Source organism: Ascaphus truei, chromosome 2 (genome assembly GCF_040206685.1).
Source record: "Ascaphus truei isolate aAscTru1 chromosome 2, aAscTru1.hap1, whole genome shotgun sequence".
NCBI lineage: Eukaryota > Metazoa > Chordata > Amphibia > Anura > Ascaphidae > Ascaphus > Ascaphus truei.
In genome coordinates, this window is record NC_134484.1 from 233,615,815 (window position 1) to 233,636,810 (window position 20,996).

General features: G+C 41.0%; 1 protein-coding gene across 1 annotated transcript in view; it reads left to right on the top strand.

Annotated features, from left to right (window-relative positions):
• Positions 1-20,996, top strand: part of LOC142487165 (poly(rC)-binding protein 3-like) — an 895,499-nt gene that overhangs the window by 287,186 nt on the left and 587,317 nt on the right. Inside the window, exon 2 of the mRNA XM_075585956.1 lies at positions 782-843. The gene's annotated coding sequence lies outside the window, so the exon portion shown is untranslated. The remainder of the gene's footprint in view (positions 1-781; positions 844-20,996) is intronic.

A 20,996-nucleotide genomic window follows, 5' to 3' on the forward strand; every position in this document is an offset into this window, starting at 1 on the left:
CCGGTGCCTGCCAGAGCAGCCCCCCTCTCTCCTCCCCCCTGCGGAGGTGCGGGGACACGGCCAGCCCCCATCGCATCTCCGGTCGAAGAGGGAATTTCGGGGGGCTCGGGCACAGGATCGGCAGTATTGCGCATATGTGGGGGTGGTAATTGGCTTCTGCGCATGCGCGCCACGGCTCACACCCCCTTCTTGTGCACATGCAAGGACCGTGCAGCCTAGATTGCTGTCCTTGTGTGCATGCGCGACGGGCGCGTGCGTGCCCATTACTTCCATGATATCACTCGCCTTATGGTTTTTTGTTACAAGGCAAGGATTTTTGCCCATGAAAACCCTGTAGGCAAAGAAGTTTCACTTAAAAAACAACAATCAAATAAAAGACATGACATTGGGAATATACCTTTTAAGTTAAATGTAAACTACCTATGTATTAACATATTATATTGTAACAAATTGTATCTGGCATTATGTTACATTATGCTTGATATACAGTACATCTCCTTATGTGCTTTGTTAATCTTTTCACATATAACTTTTGCAGCTCATACAGTATGTATTCTAACTTACTCATTTACCCAATTAATGACCAGATTTATTAAGTACTTTAGTGTACACAGGTTTCCAGTTTTTACCATTTACTTATTGGTCACAGTCCCAGAAAAACTGCTCTTGTCTTTTAATAAGCCTTACTGTAAAATAATGTGAAAAATTCCCCTTCCAGAAAAAGACTTTCCATTGAAAGACCCAAAAGTTAATTTGTATTGCATTGTTTAATCTTTTTCAGGTCTGACCAGTTTCTATATTTGAGAAAATCAAACAGGAAGAAGATTTGATGAAATAAATAAGGTACATTCAATTTTATGTTTGTCTATATTACCACAGAGGTGAATAAAGTTGTCTCTGCAATTGATAATATTCACCATATTATTATTTTTCCTTTGGAACAAATGTGACCTTACATGTGTAAGTATTAAAAATGTTCTTCTTTTGTGAATGTGATGCATTCTTCAAACTGATGTGACCGTGGTGTTCAATTTTAAAAATACCTGTTGCGTTCACCTGATAAAATAACTCAGGATTGAGAGAATTTGGACCCAGAGCCACAAAAAGGGCGCTAAACTTTAGCACTCCTTTCATCCAATTAATATGAATGGGAGCTGAGGCATACTAAAGTTTAGCACCCTTATCCTTATGGGCCTTGGTGTACCATATACTCAGGGTTGCCACCTTCTCATGAATAATAACCCGGAGACTTAAACACATATATACCCCCGGCATGGTCCAGTAAAGATGGCTCTGTGATGTCAAATGGCGTCGTGTTGCCTTGATAATGGGATGTCACTGTACCATGCGGCGTAGAAATCCAAGGGGGGGGGGGGGGGGAAGGGAGCAGAATCGTCAGGAACACCCAGAAAAAAACATAAACATAAAAAACATAGTGTAATATGTAGATGAATGTAAATCAGAAATCAGGATCAGCTTGGCTCTTGTGGCGTACCTACTTACAAGAAGTAAGATCAAAACCAGCGTTTGTATGGTTAAAGGTGGAGATGTGATCTCTAATTCTTGAGTTCGTTGGCTGCAGCAATTATTGCTGAAGTGTACAAGGTGGTGTGTCTGCCGGGGCTTTATCCCTCACAGTTCATCAGCCGCATTCATACAGAGAGAAGAGGAGAACATAGTGTTTTACCAGGTAAACAACACAGACTTTATCGTTGTATCATAAAGATATGTACTCACAATAAAACATGTGAACGCAGTCACATAACGGTTTCTTTAGGGCAACAGCAGAACGGCTCGGCAGATGGAAAAAGTCCTCCACTTCACGATAGATTCCCCTTCTCGAGGGTGCCCCCTTGTCCGGTGCCGGTGGATGGCGTCTGACGTCACTTCCTGGCCTGGAGGTGACGACTTCCGGTAGAGAAGGGAAAATCGAGGGAATTGGAGGGGTCGCCGGACCGCAGCAGTGCCTCTAGGATAGGAGCAGGTTCTCAGGCAGTGAGAGTGATCTGCTTCCTTCCAGCTGGCTCAACGCGTTTCACTGCATCCGCAGCTTCCTCAGGAGCAAGGGGGCACCCTCGAGAAGGGGAATCTATCGTGAAGTGGAGGACTTTTTCCATCTGCCGAGCCGTTCTGCTGTTGCCCTAAAGAAACCGTTATGTGACTGCGTTCACATGTTTTATTGTGAGTACATATCTTTATGATACAACGATAAAGTCTGTGTTGTTTACCTGGTAAAACACTATGTTCTCCTCTTCTCTCTGTATGAATGCGGCTGATGAACTGTGAGGGATAAAGCCCCGGCAGACACACCACCTTGTACACTTCAGCAATAATTGCTGCAGCCAACAAACTCAAGAATTAGAGATCACATCTCCACCTTTAACCATACAAACGCTGGTTTTGATCTTACTTCTTGTAAGTAGGCACGCCACAAGAGCCAAGCTGATCCTGATTTCTGATTTACATTCATCTACATATTACACTATGTTTTTTATGTTTATGTTTTTTTCTGGGTGTTCCTGACGATTCTGCTCCCTTCCTCCCACCCCTTTGATTTCTACGCTCTGTGAGGGAATCAGTGTATATTCCCTGGAAGGTTGAGAGTTTTTTCAGTTTCACCACTTATATTATTTATGGTTATAGATCACTATCACTGTGTTATAGCGCCATTCTGAATCACTGGGTTTCACACTGTACCATGCGGCGTCATGTTCCGTTGTCATGGCAACAATATGCCATTTGACATCGCAGAGCCATCTTGATGTAACCATGCAGGGGGAGATGCCCCCGGATGATGCCGCTGCCAGAGATGGTAAGAGCCAAGGCCCCTATCCAAACATCCTGGCCCTGCAGTAACCCAGAGATGTAATATCTCAACCCGTAGCCCCGAGATACGTAGCTGGAACCCGAAGTCTTCGTGTCAAACCCGGAGTGGTGGCAACTCTGCAACTACAGAAAAGTATAAATTCTTCTATTTTTTTCAATCCTCGACCATAGTGTAGACTTTTTCAGTCAAGGATTCAATTGTGTCAACTCATTTAAATTCACCAAAAACGTTTGTACATTGATAAATTATTTATTTGCATTTTTATTCACAGTTAGTATTTTTATTTTTTTTATAAACAATTCAGGAATTTATTTACACATCTCCAAAAATGTGTAGGGCCCCATTTATAGAGACTTATCATTGTAATTCAAATATTTTCTCAAGGGTGAATAGCATATTCAGGCTATTGGTATTTTGCCGCTTGCAAGATCGATCACAATGTGACTGGTGCCCGAATGCCGGAATTCGATTGGGCTGTCCACCTCTAGAAAATTAGCAAGCGCCCATGGTGGACCTGGTATGTTAGAAGGGCACCTAGTTTGCCAAAGTCCATGCCATACCAGGTACATCATTAGGGCCCTCTTAAGGTGAACTGAAGGAGTATGATAGGGTTGACTTTACAAGATGACACCATGGAGCACATGCATCAAGTACCAGTATGGGTCTTCGCACCTACTGTATTCCAGCATTAAGTCCTATGGACTTGAATGGAAGTTTACTCCGGCATTGATGCATGTGCCCCTATGTGGTAGTTTAGAAGTGGGACTGCGATGAGTAATTACAGTGTGCAATAAAAGTTTTGTCACAGCTGAAAGATGAGGATAGAATCATTTAGAGGAAACTTAAAGAAGTGAAATATAAACTGTTCAGGTGCAGGAGCGTGGTGCCTGGCTTTCCAGAGGTCCTCTACCTGACTATTGATTGGACTACCTTGTAGGTGATCTGTTAGCATGCAATGGTTAAGCCATTCTAGGCCCTGGAGTATAAAATATAGTATGGAAATATAAAGCCCACGAGGCATCGTGTATTCAGCTGATTGTTTATATTTTTGTGAAGTAGAGATTTGGCTCTTCTGTTTAATGTGTTGTGGTATTGGAAGTCATTATGGGTGGGCACTGTCACATGCATTTTGATTTGGCTCTTTGTTCTAAAAAAAAGAATGTTTTGGTTTTTATTCTAAATGCTTTTCATATTTAGTTTAATCAAAACTCAATTCGTTTTCAAAATGTTTGCAGTTTTTGTGGCTTTCTCAAAACTCATTAATGTACAAAAATTCATCAAATTTGCATTTGTGCCAAAATGTTACACCCATCTCTACTTATTAAAGATATTATTTAAGGCTTATTTTGATAAATAATTTCTACCTCTGGACCCCTTTGGGTAAGCTTTCGATAAGGTGAAACATTTTCTGTGTAGGAACTGTACTTTAAAATAGCAGTTACAGTATTTCATGTTTGTATGCTTGGAATATTTTAATTCCTGCCGAGAAGATTTTATTGTAATTTTTTCCATGGAGCAGAAAAGAAAAAGGTGTTGAAGAAGAATGATACATTTATGTGGTAATTAAAACAGTGTATAAAAAAGGAATCTAATATACTGTAAAAGAGTAAACAAGTACTCCCCTTCTATTGCTTTTTCAAAATCATAAAGAGATATGTTAAAGATTTTAAAATCAAGCCATTGAGAATAAATAGGCCTAGGAGAAAATGACTTTAACTTTAAAAAAAAAAAGAAAGAAAGAAAAAAAGTAATTTAATTAGTGTGTAAAGACTATGACAGCCGGGCCTGGAATTAATATACTATTGACTGAAGCAATACTGAAGAGATGGCTAAATTGCTTAGCCAGTCTGATTGTGTATTTTGACCTCTGCATCCTTACCATGACAGTACAACAAGTAAAAAACTACAAAAGCAATAGAGCTAAACAAGTATCCAATGATGAGCTTAATTAAATGAATGTACGTCGAATCTTGTAATATCCACTCATCCCTACAATGTTGAGCAGTTGTTTAGAATGTAAAGTTACAAACTGCAGTCATGAAACAATGCCACAATAATGTGAAAATCTATCTTAACCTGTAATGTGTCACTGCTTCTGTTTCAGATTCAATCCAACAATTGCATGTGGAACTAGAAAGGGTCTGTTGGCAGTGTCAACCAATGTGGAAATAATTAGTATATGTTTTTTGGCAGTGTGAGAACCTGCAGTGCTCCAGCTTCCTCTAGAGAGGTCTGCTCTGTCACTCAATAAACCCATGTGTGGGTGACTTTAATTCCATTTGACAGTGTTTGTCTGGCAAGTGGAGCTGAAGTGGAGAATAGGGATAGTAATGAATGTTTTCTGAACGCTGTTAGCAAAATAGATTATAAGGAATCTTAAATATGTTTTCTGCTGCTTAGAAAAGCATTTACACTGTACTATTTTGACAGCCCACTTCATTTCGCCTGCATCTTTCTATCAAAGCCAAATCTGTTGTCCCAGAAGAAAAGTAAAATATAGGTTCATGTGTTTAACAGTTATTTTTATTTCCTTATACAGATGTAGCAAGACTTAATGTGCCCAGCGTCGCGGACGGACAAGCAAATGTCTGCGGTGTTGGAAACATTGTCTGCTGTGGTGGAGTTGCGTGGCAGTGGTACCTGAGGCTGCGGTCCCAGTCACTGCTACAGCGCACACCTCGGCGTGCGCTGTGCGTGTAAGCACCGCCCCTCAATGGGGCTGGGCCAATTGTCATCTTCCCGCTTAAGGTGCAGCTGCGACCTACAGCAAGGTTTTTTACAACTCAATGAAATTGAGTTCAAACCTTGCGACGGAGGCGTGGCCATGCCCCCGCCGGCGGTTCACCCAATGAGGGCGAACCAGCTGTGTGACGTGATAGCCACGCCCCGCAAATCCCAGACCACGCCCCCTCCCGTAGCAAGCTCCCTCTCTCCTAAAAAGACCGCAGATCGCGGTTAGCGCTGAGCACGCGCCACCCACCCCCCCCCCCGCCGGGCGCGCGTGTCACAGTGATGACTGGGACCGCAGCCAAAGACACTCATGCTTGCTACATCTGTATCTTGAGAGGCAATGTTAAATATTTATACTTACAAATGTTAACTGTGTTCATAGCTCTTTGATGGAAACCTGGGCTATCCCTCCAAATACCCTAAATAGTCATCAAGTGATGACGTTGTTTCATGTCCTATATATTCGGCTTCTAACATGATTTTTCTCTCAAAGATCATCCCCTGTCATGATTCTCTCCTGCACTACTCTTCGTAGACCTGTAGGGGTGCAAAGAGGAGTCAGGTTCAGGCCTAGAAGTGGTAAGAACCAAAATAATTAATGAGGTCAGCTGCTATTGTACTTGGGCTTTAAAACCCCACCCATCCTGTTAGGTCTTTGCTTGTCAAAAATTCTGATTCCAGGACAGGAATCAGGTTATTCTTTGTTTCCTTGTAACTATTCACTGTGGTTCCTAGTTCTACAGACATTCAGGTATATGTATGTATGTACTGTATGTACTGTAAGTATTTATGTGTGTACTGTATGTCTTTATTTATATAGCGCCATTAATGTACATAGCGCTTCACAGCCGTAATATACGTGACAATCATATAAATAACAAATATTACAAATAACACATGATGAGAAGAAGTGCTTCAGACATAAAAGTGACATTTAGGAAAAGGAGTCCCTGCTCCGAAGAGCTTACAATCTAATTGTAACATACCTTCATGTTTTTTGTCTTGTATTCCCTTTGTACTATGTTGTTCCTCTGTTTATTATGTTGTCCCTTGGTATTATTGCGGTGGCATTTAGCACCACAGATCCTTGCAGCTTACTTTGGTTTGTCCTGCTATTTCCCTAAGCACTAATTGTCACCTATTTATTATTTAGCTACCATAGGTTTCTGATGTAGCTCTGCACATTTTGCTAGCTCACTTTTGTTTTCCCTGTCTTGTTATTTTTGTGTTATTAAAAATCAATATATTTTGGACTCCAGTCTTTTGTGGGTTTCCATTCTACCTCTGAGGGCATCATACCTCCTGATAGATTGACAATATCAAGTTAACAGTCTCTCCTAGGTACATGGATCCCACAGGAATATTACTGGTTTATTTAGAGACAATCTTGCAAAACATGCAGAGAGATTTTTATAAAATCTTGCAAGAGATGCAGGGAGGTTTGTCAGCTTCCAGAGTTGCCCTTGTCCATTGGAAGTGTGCCACAGTCTGCTTCTACTTTCCCCAGGTTTATTCTGCGGTGGCCTTGTGGTCCTCAAACGGTCGGTGGCGTACTACCCATTCCACATTGCTTACCCCATGCTATCCCTTTAGCATCGCCAGAACATTATTGTGGTGATCCCACAAGTATAAGGTGTTTTTCACCAATGTCAACTTCATTTTTAGGCTGGCCTATGTGTTTTCCTGACCCTTAATCTAAGGTAGCGTTTATTATATCATATTTGGGAGGGGATGCGACCAAATGAGCTATCCTGTTAGTGAATTTATACGCCCAACTGCTATACAATCTAAATCAGTTTAAATCACAATTTCAGCGAATATTTGATAGACGGGTTATTGTCCAATCAGCAGATAACCAACTTCTGGAGCTTCGGACAGGGCAAGAAAGATATTTTACTTGGTCTGAAGATAAAAGGGCTTCCCTGTTTTATAGAGTTCTCAGAGATGAGATTAAAGACATTTTGGCTCAAGTTGTTCGAGACACGCTAACTACTCAGGGTGAGTGGATTAGGTTCTTCAATTGGAACAACATTTAACAGAACGTAAGGGAGAAAGACAGAGGAAGGACTCCAGAACTATTTATGAACACTTAAATTCAGTCTGACATGAAAACAATGTTGGTCATATAAGGGAACCTTCACCCGAACACATAAAATAGGGAGAACCCAGGGATCCCTTTCTAAAGGAGGAAAGGAAAAGAAGGTGAAAGTAAGATTTACAGTTGTGGGGAAAAGAAAGTATACCCTCTTTGAATTCTATTGTTTTACATATCAGGACATAATAACAATCCTTAGCAGGTCTAAAAATTAGGTAAATACAACCTCAGATGAACAGCAACACATGACATATTAAACTGTGTCATGATTTATTTAATAAAAATAAAGCCAAAATGGAGAAGCCATGTGAAAAACTAAGTATACCTTATGATTCAATAGCTTGTAGAACCACCTTAAGCAGCAAAAACTTGAAGTAATCATCTTCTGTATGACTTTATCAGTCTCTCACATCGTTGTGGAGGAATTTTGGCCCACTCTTCTTTACAACGTTGCTTCAATTCATTGAGGTTTGTGGGCATTTTTTTATGCACAGCTCTCTTAAGGTCCTGCCACAGTATTTCAATCAGGTTGAGGTCTGGACTTTGACTGGGCCATTGCAACACCTTGATTCTTTTTTTTCCAGCCATTCTGTTGTAGATTTGCTGGTGTGCTTGGGATCATTGTCCTGTTGCATCAACAAATTTCGGCCAAACTTTAGCTGTCGGACAGATGGCTTCACATTTGACTCTAGAATACTTTGGTATACAGAAGAGTTCATGGTCGACTCAATAACTACATGGTTCCCAGGTCCTGTGGCTGCAAAACAAGCCCAAATCATCACCCCTCCACCACCGTGCTTGACAGTTGGTATGAGGTGTTTGTGCTGATATGCTGTGTTTGGTTTCTGCCAAACGTGGCGCTGTGCATTATGGCCAAACATCTCCACTTTGGTCTTGTCTGTCCAAAGACATTGTTCCAGAAGTCTTGTGGTTTGTTCAGATGCAACTTTGCAAACCTAAGCCGTGCTGCCATGTTCTTTTTAGAGAGAAGAGGCTTTCTCCTGGCAACCCTTCCAAACAAACCATACTTGTTCAGTCTTTTTCTAATTGTACTGTCATGAATTTTAACATTTTACATGCTAACTGAGGCCTGTAGAGTCTGAGATGTAACTCTTGGGTTTTTTGCAATTTCTCTGAGCATTGCACGGTCTGACCTTGGGGTGAATTTGCTGGGACTCCTGGGAAGATTGGCAACTGCCTTGAATGTTTTCCACTTTTGAATAATCTTTCTCACTGTAGAATGATGGACTTTAAATTGTTTAGAAATGGCCTTATAACACTTCCCAGATTGATGGGCAGCAACAATTGCTTCTCTAAGATCATTGCTGATGTCTTTCCTCCTTGACATTGTGTTAACACACACCTGAATGCTCCAGACCAGCAAACTGCTAAAACACTGGCTTTTATAGAGGTGGTCACACTTGCTGATGATCAATTAATCAAGGGCATTTGATTAACACCACCTGTCTGCTACTTGGCATCTTAATTTCTATGGAAGCAGTAAGGGTGTACTTAGTTTTTCACACATGACTTCTCCATTTTGGCTTTATTTTTGTTAAATAAATAGTGATACGGTGTAATATGTGTTGTTGTTCAAATGAGGTTGTATTTACCTAATTTGTAGACCTGCTAAGAAACAGATGATTGTTATTATGTAATGATATGTAAAACCATAGAATTCAAAGAGGGTGTACTTTCTTTTTCACACAACTGTATGTTTCTATTGTGGGAAGCTACGGCATTTTGTGTGAGAATGTCCCAAAAAAAACAAGAACTTACACCAGAGCATTAAGAAACCAAAAACTCCACTTTTTTCTGCTAACACATTGTAGGCGGTCATGGCACACTTGAACCTTCCAGCTGTTAAACTGTAGGAAGACCATTGACCCTATTTACGTTTCAGTTCTCATCGACTCTGGAATCACCAGGAACTTTTTTGACTTATCGTTCGCTAAAAGATTGGGGATACCAAGGCATCACACAAAATAAAACGGAAGAGATGTTCAAAACAATTGATGGGTCAATCCTTACTTCAGGTCCTCTGAATTGGCATACTCCTCCTTTGAAAATTTCCTGCGTAATGGATAATTTGATATCCTACAGTTTGATCACACTGATGCTCCACACTTCTTTGTTATCCTAGAAATGTCCTGGTTGGCCGAACATAATTCAACCATTGACTGGGAGACAAGTTCCATGAAGTTGTTGTCCACGTTTTGCTAAGATTAGTGTTTTGCGGAAACACCTGTGAATCAAGCTGTCTACCTTTGCTCTGGAGTTTCGGAGATTAACCATACAGGTGCCGTTGATGACTCATTACAAGAGATAAATGAAGGTTTTAAAGACATTTTCATTCAAATGAAAGGTGAATCCCTGCTCCTTTGTTTGAAAGGTTTATGTAGAACCCGGCGCTGATATACCTTGCAACAGTATTAATGCCCATAAGGAGAAATCAGACATGAGTCGCATTGCGTGCAAGAGTCCAAAGAGAGCGATATGGAAGGGAAATATGGAAGTTTGAATCTTCAGGACTTTTTGATTTATCAGAAGACGATATTGATTCCGATAAAGAAGATGGAAATAGTGCTTTTTCAGATAGTGATATAGGGGCTCATGCAGAGAGCATAGATAAGGAAATAGCGCCATCTTCTGGCGAAAAAACTAGCCAGAAATCCTTAAACTCGGGAGAAAATGGCGCGATTTTTAAAAGTGCTCTGAAAATTTTTCAGAGCTGTAAAACTCGCCAAACTCGTGGCGAGAACCCGAAACTCGCCATGCTAATATAGCGTTGTACACCAGAAGCTCCGAATCGCTGGAACACGCCAATATGTGCATTAGTATGGCGAGTTTCAAGTAGCCAGGAAAAGTTGGCAATTTGCAGTTTTTTGCGGAAATGAGTTAACGACGGCAAATCTGTGGCTATTTTACAGCCATTTTAAACTTTTTTAACGTTCCTCTCTGCATAAGCCCCATAGACCTTTTTATCTGCACTCTTTCAGCTCAGACAAGATGAAATGTTACAATTTATTGTTCACCGTGAACATAATTCAGAAAGATCCAGGAAGAAAACTGATTTTTGCCCACCTGAGTCTAAATTTCACAATATATATTTCCCCAGTATATATCTTGCAAATGTCAACCTCTGACCTAGAACAAAAAAAGATACACCAGAGTCTACCCCACACTCATAAAAAGTACATAATAGTCAACTTTTACGTTTTTGGATGTCTACCCCTTATTTAGGGAAGGGCATTATCGTGTTTCCCCCCTCCCCCCTTGTGTTGGGATATGGTGAATAGTATGTACTTATACTGTAATAAGTGTGGGGTCTGGTTTATCTGATTTTTTTGTGGGAATTGGTGGGAATTCCATGTCTCCCAAGCACCATTGCTTTAATCTTCTGTGATATATTAGATTTTTTCACATAGGTGGTGCTGTCTGCCATTTGTTATGTCTGGAACAAAGAAAGCAAGATCATAGTTGCCTGAAAGAGACCCGTACTGTTCCAAAGTTGTGCCTGTTTTTGATGCTCACAATGTTTCTCCTGCTAATGAACATTATATTCAAATCAGAATAGCTCTTTTTGTAGCTCTGCACATTTTGCAGATTCCATTTTGTTTTCCCTGTCTTATTTTTTTTTTGTTTTATATTAAATTCTATTAGTTTTTATATATTTTGAACGCCTGTCTTTTGTGTATGCCCATGCTATCTCTGAGGGTTCCATTCATCCTGATAGCTCTTCGGTTTCTGCTCTGCTGTGTAAATCTGTCAGTGCCTGGTATCTTCTCCATTAATGTACCAAGATAAAACTTCCTCTTCAAACTCCTGAAATACTTGACAACGTGTTAATTCCTCACTTCTTATTACATACAGTATATCACACATTCTGAGGTTCAATTACGAAATTGATTAATTTATTCATTTTGAAAAAAACTTTGGGGTCCAGTTGCCATATGTACTGACTACAAAACTGGGGCAAAAATATGCACCAAACTTTTCCAAGGAAACAATAGCCTTGCTTGCAATGGGATTCCATTTTTTCTTTCTCCTCCAGCTTTGCAGCCGAACACTTTGATAAATATTTCTTATAAAAATGCTAAAATGTCTGGTGCTATACAGTAGGCATTCAATTATTTTAAACCCATCTGAATCGTAGACAAGGCATTAGGTATTTTCTATGTCAGAATCATTCACAAGATACCAGTTTATGGAACCTAATTAACCCATTAGCTGCCAAATGGGCAAATATACTCACAAGTGTTCTATTTTTGGTGTATGTTGTACTATAGAGTTTTTTTTTTTAATTTTCACCCACTGTAACACATGTGTCTGGTTTGCACCCACTACCAGCTTCACAATACAGAAATAGTGACCAAGCTCAAACTGATGAACCCAAAAGGACAAAGGTAGCTGTCTGTGAGTGGGTCCACTGATTTCTGTACTTCCTTGTCCCAGACTTAGCTGTACAAGCTGTGTTATATAGCAGACAAAAGCTGCAAGGATTCCATGTAAGAAATGGATAGGTGTTGTAGTTAACATGTTACACCAACTGGGTGCTTTTTGCTCTAAAAGAGAAATATATATTTTTTCAAAACATTTTTAGAGTTCAGCAACCATTAATTATTTATTAATTGTTTTTTTTTTCAATAGGTGGATGGTAAACAAAATGTAGACATAATGGGGGCTAATTTCTCAGAGGATGTCTTAGTGTGGGCACTTACATGCTGATGCATGTTTTGTAGTAAGTGGGAGAATGCACTGCACTTTCAGTACTGCTGCGACACACTTTATTCGAGCAAATACCCAGTATGTACCTGGCAGATACCTGGAATGCGCCGCTCCTCACCTCTGACAAGCCCCGTTGCGTTTGCCTTCCCAGCCATGGTTCATGCCTGGCTGACGGGCGGCTGATCTGTTAAATGATAATGATTAGGATTTAATAGGCTGCAATGCTTCGCGTGTCTACCAGATGGCATAAATTCATGAATTGTAATGCAGTATATATATATATATACTGTGCAGTATTGCAGCCAGCGGGAATAAAATGCTTCAATCCCTGCCTGGAAAATAACGCAATGCACTCGGGCAGAAAACAGTCACAAACCTCAATACACCCGATTATACCCGAATTCGTGGGACTAGCCGAGCTCGAATAAAGTGTGTCGCCAGTGTATATCAAATTACATAGAAGTATCTCTATATACATTATATATATAAATATATATATATATATATATATATATATATATAAAAACAAAGAAAAAACAGGCGCACTCATAGCGTAAAAAAGGTATAACAATAAATTTATGGAGTCAAGGATTTAAAAATGCACACTCACAAACATAGCTTAATAAAAAGCATTTTTGAGTAAAACTCAGCCAGCCAGACGCAGGAACCCGGTAGCAGATGACTTTGGTATAGTGTCCGGTGTAGGTACACTGCAGCAGCCTCTATAAACACCTCCGGAGCCCGGGGAACACGAGGGACGCCGCCTTCCTCTCAATCCTGCGTCACACAGTGAGTACTCAGCTCCAGATACCGCGAGAACTCAGTGACGTCAGTGGATTCGACCGGAAAAAGTTCCCATGTATGCAACGAGTGGACAGCTGAGAGTAATACTTCCTAAAACGCAATAAATTGCTGTAGCAAGCCAGTGAGTGGAAATATAATAAAACTGGGCAGTACACCTCCACACAACACTCTCTACGCATTTCGTCTCAAAGAGACCACACTGACGAAGACGGATCACCGTTGAAACGCGTGGGGTTGCCGGGAGGACCAGTTTCACTGAAGCACCAGGAACCAGAAGTGACATAGAACGCCGACCAGTTCAGCAAGTGACTGTCGCGGACACCGGAGGTTGTGGAATATCATGAACTGGTCTGTGCCCTTATTTTAATATTGTTTTGTGAAACCACATTCCTGATATTTTATATAAAGCCGAATCTTGGAAAAAAGAAGTCCTTTGAATATTGTGATGAGTTCATGGTGGTGAGGACACTAAAAAGATACCTTTACATGCCTGAGACAGGCACTGAAATGTAAGTGCATATCTCCCAATCTACAGACACAAGTATTTTGTTGTGAACTTGCTTCACTATTGTGCTCTTTTTTCTTCTTTCTCTTTTCTTCCTATGAAACGACGTGCGCTGATTACTTTGGACATCTACTGCCTGCTCTTACCAGAGCTTGGTGCCAGTGAGGGCAGACTGGTAGCCAAACCAGGCATGGCTATATACACATGCACACACCTTTTTAAATACCTGTATATTGAGATTTATATACCTGTATATACACATGTATATATGTACATAGCAATTCAGCAAGTCTCTTTTGTTTCATTTAAACTGATTCACTACACAGGCTAAGAATTAGGATTGCTTGCCACACAACTTCCCTGCAATCAATTAAAGGTAAGATTGCATTTACAAAGTGCAAGATAAATTAGGGGAAAGTGCAGTGATTATGCTATTTAAGTAAAAAAAACATGCGTCAGCATGTAGGTGATAACTCTAAAGAGCCAATTTAAGTAAATAGCCTCAATGACCATTAACTCGGACAACACAGTAAAACATGCAAGAAAACTCGTAGTATAAGCTTGATAAATGCTGACACACAGAACTCAAGATAATATAGGAAGTTGCCCTGATTTTCACTTTCTTAATTTGCCCCCAATGGTTTCAGCAATGGTAATTTAAAATGCATTGTTTGAATATAGAGTTGATATTGAGTACGTCTATTTAGTAAGTGTAACATGGTATGTCCATAAGTACCTCTCTTTCCCCCACAGTGTATCTGTGATGTAAGTCCCTAGTAAGTTCAGGGCCTTCATGGGTTAATCTATGAGCCATTGACCCCCCTTTTCACCCACTTGTCAGTGATGGAAGTAAGGTGGTGACTTATGGCCTGTGTAAGCCTATCGGTGATGGGTACAATCCATGACCCCGCCCCTTCCTGAAGCTAGTGAGTGGGTGTTGCAAAGTTAGAGCAGTCTTGCTCTGCCTTCCAAGGTAGAAGCATGGGCTGTCAGCCTCTCCCATTGCGTGGATGAGCTGGCCCACCTCAGGCCTAAGGGCCTGAGGGTCATCAAGACTCAAGGCCCAATACTATTGGGGCAGCACTCTCCTGAAGTCCTGGGTCATTGGACCCTAACATCTATACTGTAAGAAGAGCTGTGCAGCATGTCCAATAAAGCTACCTGTTCACTATACCTCTGCCTGGGTGTCAGTTCTGGGCAGGAGGGGTAAGGAGTGCAGTGGTGGCGACTGACATACATTCAACAAGGATCCCATTACAGCTGGAGGCACTGACACCATGAACACGAACCCAAAGACCACCCAAAAGCCTGTCCTATTGCCCCTTACCACCGCAACAGACTCAGCTCTCCTGAACCAGCATGTATGCCTCAGCACCACACTAGACAGTAATTCAGTCCTTCTCCCAGAGGGGGGGGGGGGACATGGATTACATAAGTATCTTCATGACACATTTAAACAACATAAGTAGGCAGTTAGCATTCTCTAAACATTGGTAATACCCTGTCATGTTTAACTGCTTTGACTATTCAACACTGATTGAGACCAATGGCTCAATTCAAAGACAAGTCTTACACTTCATCATCGTATTCACCAATTTACTGTGTGAAATGCACAAAACATTGAGCATTAAGATAGCACAACCAAACAAGTAGCATGTGAATTCAGTTTAAACTAGTTCAAGTCAAAAGTGAGCTATTTACTTACATTGTTTTTTTTTTTTAGCATTCACACCTACATGCTGATGCCTTAAATAGACTAATCACTGCCCCTGTCCTTAATTTATCATCCACTTTATAATTGCAATCATCCCTTTAATTCAGGGGTAATTAAAGTTTTCCCCCTGCGCACCCCTTTCTGCTCTTTTTACCGGTTCGCGCCCCCTCTCCTTCCTTCTCTTCGGCGTCAAATGACGCAGTGGGGTCACGAGACTTCAGGTTGACATAGCAATAGCATAGCATAGCAATTTATACATCTGTATATGCAGGTTTTTAAAGAAACATACTGTATATCAATTTATACCGTATATAGAGATGCATTGATGTATATCATCATTTGTATATATTATAATTTTTTATTGTAAAGTAAAAAAAAGTCTCTTCAGTATGTCTTTAATACTGTTAATAAAATGCTTTTTCAGCAATAGTTATAGAAAAGTGTAGGCATTGCTAGATAATTACAATACTTATCAAGATTGATGCAAAACTAATCTTTTGATGAATACTGACACACTACAGCCATCTCCGAAGTGGTGGTAATAAAACCCTGGGTAAAACAGAGATGTCAACGTTAGCTAATTAGGGAAGTATTCACTTTTTAAAACAATTCTGCGCCAGGGTAAAAGTAGAGATGCCCATAAAATCCTCCCTTTTCTGTTATGTGCCTAGTATTCTGCAGTTGGGTGTGTACACAGTATTCTGCAGTTGGGTGTGTACATAGTATTCTGCAGTTGGGTGTGTATATAGTATTCTGCAGTTGGGTGTGTACATAGTATTCTGCAGTTGGGTGTGTACATAGTATTCTGCAGTTGGGTGTGTACATAGTATTCTGCAGTTGGGTGTGTACATAGTATTCTGCAGTTGGGTGTGTACATAGTATTCTGCAGTTGGGTGTGTACATAGTATTCTGCAGTTGGGAGTGTACATAGTATTCTGCAGTTGGGTGTGTACATAGTATTCTGCAGTTGGGAGTGTACATAGTATTCTGCAGTTGGGTGTGTATATTGTATTCTGCAGTTGGGTGTGTACATAGTATTCTGCAGTTGGGTGTGTACATAGTATTCTGCAGTTGGGAGTGTACATAGTATTCTGCAGTTGGGTGTGTATATTGTATTCTGCAGTTGGGTGTGTACATAGTATTCTGCAGTTGGGTGTGTACATAGTATTCTGCAGTTGGGAGTGTACATAGTATTCTGCAGTTGGGTGTGTACATAGTATTCTGCAGTTGGGAGTGTACACTGTATTCTGCAGTTGGGAGTGTACATAGTATTCTGCAGTTGGGAGTGTACACTGTATTCTGCAGTTGGGAGTGTACATAGTATTCTGCAGTTGGGAGTGTACACAGTATTCTGCAGTTGGGAGTGTACACTGTATTCTGCAGTTGGGAGTGTACATAGTATTCTGCAGTTGGGAGTGTACACAGTATTCTGCAGTTGGGTGTGTACATAGTATTCTGCAGTTGGGTGTGTACACAGTATTCTGCAGTTGGGAGTGTACATAGTATTCTGCAGTTGGGAGTGTACATAGTATTCTGCAGTTGGGTGTGTACATAATATTCTGCAGTTGGGAGTGTACACAGTATTCTGCAGTTGGGAGTGTACATAGTATTCTGCAGTTGGGAGTCTACATAGTATTCTGCAGTTGGGTGTGTACATAGTATTCTGCAGTTGGGAGTGTACATAGTATTCTGCAGTTGGGAGTGTACACAGTATTCTGCAGTTGGGAGTGTACATAGTATTCTGCAGTTGGGTGTGTACACAGTATTCTGCAGTTGGGAGTGTACACAGTATTCTGCAGTTGGGTGTGTACACAGTATTCTGCAGTTGGGTGTGTACACAGTATTCTGCAGTTGGGAGTGTACATAGTATTCTGCAGTTGGGAGTGTACATAGTATTCTGCAGTTGGGAGTATACATAGTATTCTGCAGTTGGGAGTGTACATAGTATTCTGCAGTTTGGAGTGTACACAGTATTCTGCACTTGGGTGTGTACATAGTATTCTGCAGTTGGGAGTGTACACAGTATTCTGCAGTTGGGAGTGTACATAGTATTCTGCAGTTGGGAGTGTACATACTGCACCGACACACTTTATTCGAGCAAATACCCGGTATGTACCTGGCAGATACCTGGAATGCGCCACTCCTCACCTCTAACAAGCCCCGTTGCATTTGCCTTCCCAGCCTGGGTTCATGCCTGGCTGATGGGCGGCTGATCTGTTAAATGATAATGATTAGGATTTAATAGGCTGCAATGCTTCGCGTGTCTACCAGATGGCATAAATTCATGAATTGTAATGCAGTATATATATATATACTGTGCAGTATTGCAGCCAGCGGGAATAAAATACTTCAATCCCTGCTTGAAAAATAACTCAATGCACTCGGGCAGAAAACAGTCACAAACCTCAATACACCCGGGTATACCCGAATTCGTGGGACTAGCCAAGCTCGAATAAAGTGTGTCGCCAGTGTAGTATTCTGCAGTTGGGAGTGTACACAGTATTCTGCAGTTGGGAGTGTACATAGTATTCTGCAGTTGGGTGTGTACACAGTATTCTGCAGTTGGGTGTGTACACAGTATTCTGCAGTTGGGAGTGTACATAGTATTCTGCAGTTGGGAGTGTACATAGTATTCTGCAGTTGGGTGTGTACACAGTATTCTGCAGTTGGGTGTAAACATAGTATTCTGCAGTTGGGTGTGTACACAGTATTCTGCAGTTGGGAGTGTACATAGTATTCTGCAGTTGGGTGTGTATATAGTATTCTTCAGTTGGGTGTAAACATAGTATTCTGCAGTTGGGTGTGTACACAGTATTCTGCAGTTGGGAGTGTACATAGTATTCTGCAGTTGGGTGTGTATATAGTATTCTGCAGTTGGGAGTGTACATAGTATTCTGCAGTTGGGTGTGTACATAGTATTCTGCAGTTGGATGTGTACATAGTATTCTGCAGTTGGGTGTGTACAAAGTATTCTGCAGTTGGGTGTGTACGCAGTATTCTGCAGTTGGGAGTGTACATAGTATTCTGCAGTTGGGAGTGTACATAGTATTCTGCAGTTGGGTGTGTACACAGTATTCTGCAGTTGGGAGAGTACATAGTATTCTGCAGTTGGGAGAGTACATAGTATTCTGCAGTTGGGAGTGTACACAGTATTCTGCAGTTGGGTGTGTACACAGTATTCTGCAGTTGGGTGTGTACATAGTATTCTGCAGTTGGGTGTGTACATAGTATTCTGCAGTTGGGTGTGTACATAGTATTCTGCAGTTGGGTGTGTACATAGTATTCTGCAGTTGGGAGTGTACACAGTATTCTGCAGTTGGGTGTGTACATAGTATTCTGCAGTTGGGATTGTACACAGTATTCTGCAGTTGGGTGTGTATATAGTATTCTGCCGTTGGGAGTGTACACAGTATTCTGCAGTTGGGTGTGTACATAGTATTCTGCAGTTGGGTGTGTACATAGTATTCTGCAGTTGGGTGTGTACATAGTATTCTGCAGTTGGGTGTGTACATAGTATTCTGCAGTTGGGTGTGTACATAGTATTCTGCAGTTGGGAGTGTACACAGTATTCTGCAGTTGGGTGTGTACATAGTATTCTGCAGTTGGGATTGTACACAGTATTCTGCAGTTGGGTGTGTATATAGTATTCTGCCGTTGGGAGTGTACACAGTATTCTGCAGTTGGGTGTGTACATAGTATTCTGCAGTTGGGTGTGTACATAGTATTCTGCAGTTGGGAGTGTACATAGTATTCTGCAGTTGGGAGTGTACATAGTATTCTGCAGTTGGGAGTGTACACAGTATTCTGCAGTTGGGAGTGTACATAGTATTCTGCAGTTGGGTGTGTACACAGTATTCTGCAGTTGGGAGTGTACACAGTATTCTGCAGTTGGGTGTGTACACAGTATTCTGCAGTTGGGAGTGTACATAGTATTCTGCAGTTGGGAGTGTACATAGTATTCTGCAGTTGGGAGTGTACATAGTATTCTGCAGTTGGGAGTGTACATAGTATTCTGCAGTTTGGAGTGTACACAGTATTCTGCAGTTGGGTGTGTACATAGTATTCTGCAGTTGGGAGTGTACATAGTATTCTGCAGTTGGGAGTGTACACAGTATTCTGCAGTTGGGAGTGTACATAGTATTCTGCAGTTGGGTGTGTACATAGTATTCTGCAGTTGGGTGTGTACACAGTATTCTGCAGTTGGGTGTAAACATAGTATTCTGCAGTTGGGTGTGTACACAGTATTCTGCAGTTGGGAGTGTACATAGTATTCTGCAGTTGGGTGTGTACATAGTATTCTGCAGTTGGGAGTGTACACAGTATTCTGCAGTTGGGAGTGTTGGCTGCCGCAGGCCGCGCTAACGTTGAAATTAAGGCATAAGAAGCACCATCACAAATGATGATTGACGCACGCATAAGGTAATCAAAGTTTTTAAGAACAATTACTAGGATTTTGCCTGTGTTTTACTTCTGTACATAAGGGGCTAAGTGCTCTACCATTGTAAACTAAATATACAATGCTTGAACTATTATATAATATTATACTATAGACTAGTACTGTTCTGGTGTGAATGTCATCTATATTAAAAAGTCATACAGACAAATAATATACATTAAAAGCCAAATCATGCTATTGATAGCTGGCAGATAGATAAATGTTAATGCATTTTTATGAGTTAAGATTTAACATCTTTATTCTTATGTATATATGTAATATGTTGTGAGACTTTCATATTTTAGTTGTTTCCTACATTTATAATATTTCAACATTTATATTCTCAAGGGTGGATGTTACTCAAAAATAAACTTGTATCGTTGCTTATTGGAGAATTACTTGCAAAACCCAAATATTTGCATGTAGTCTAGATTTTATAGAAAAAATGTAATAGTGTTAACATTCAAACTGAGCATTTATTCGGATTGTGTTCTATAGGTATTCTATCTAATTGTACAATGTTGTGTGCCTCGATAATAGCGGATTTCTTTATAAAGATTATGTATGTCTTTTAAGTGAGAATAAATCCATTTACTGTAGTTAGGTCTGCATTTTATCTACCTCAGTAAACATCTCAGCAGTTTAGAGTGTCTTTCAATCTATTGCCCAATCCCATGCTGTACTTTTTCTCTATATATAATGGACAACTAGATACAGTAACTAATAATGTTAAAAAAAGATGCCCTTGAATCACCGTAGCCAACATGTGAAAGCTAAATTCAGGAGATCTCGGAGAAAAGGAGGAACCAGTTCTCTTTTTCGCCAGTGGTTAAAGAAAAATATTAGTAGTACAGCTCAACCCCGTTATAGCGCGGTCCTCGGGGGAACCGGGGTCGCGCTAATTTTAAAAAACAAAACAAATGGCCGCCGCGCGCCTGATCGGGAGGAGGGAGGAGGGAGGGAAGAGGTGGCCGGCAGCCCTACACGTCCCCCAGCAGCCACCGTAACTTCCCCTAGCAGCCTCACTTCCCCGAGTAGTCCACACCGATTTCCCCCCCCCCCCCCCCCACCAGCCACGGTCCGATCATCCCCCCAAGCCAGCCCTGCTCCAAACAACCCCCCCAGCCAGCTCCGCTTCGCCCCCCGCAAGCACCGCTC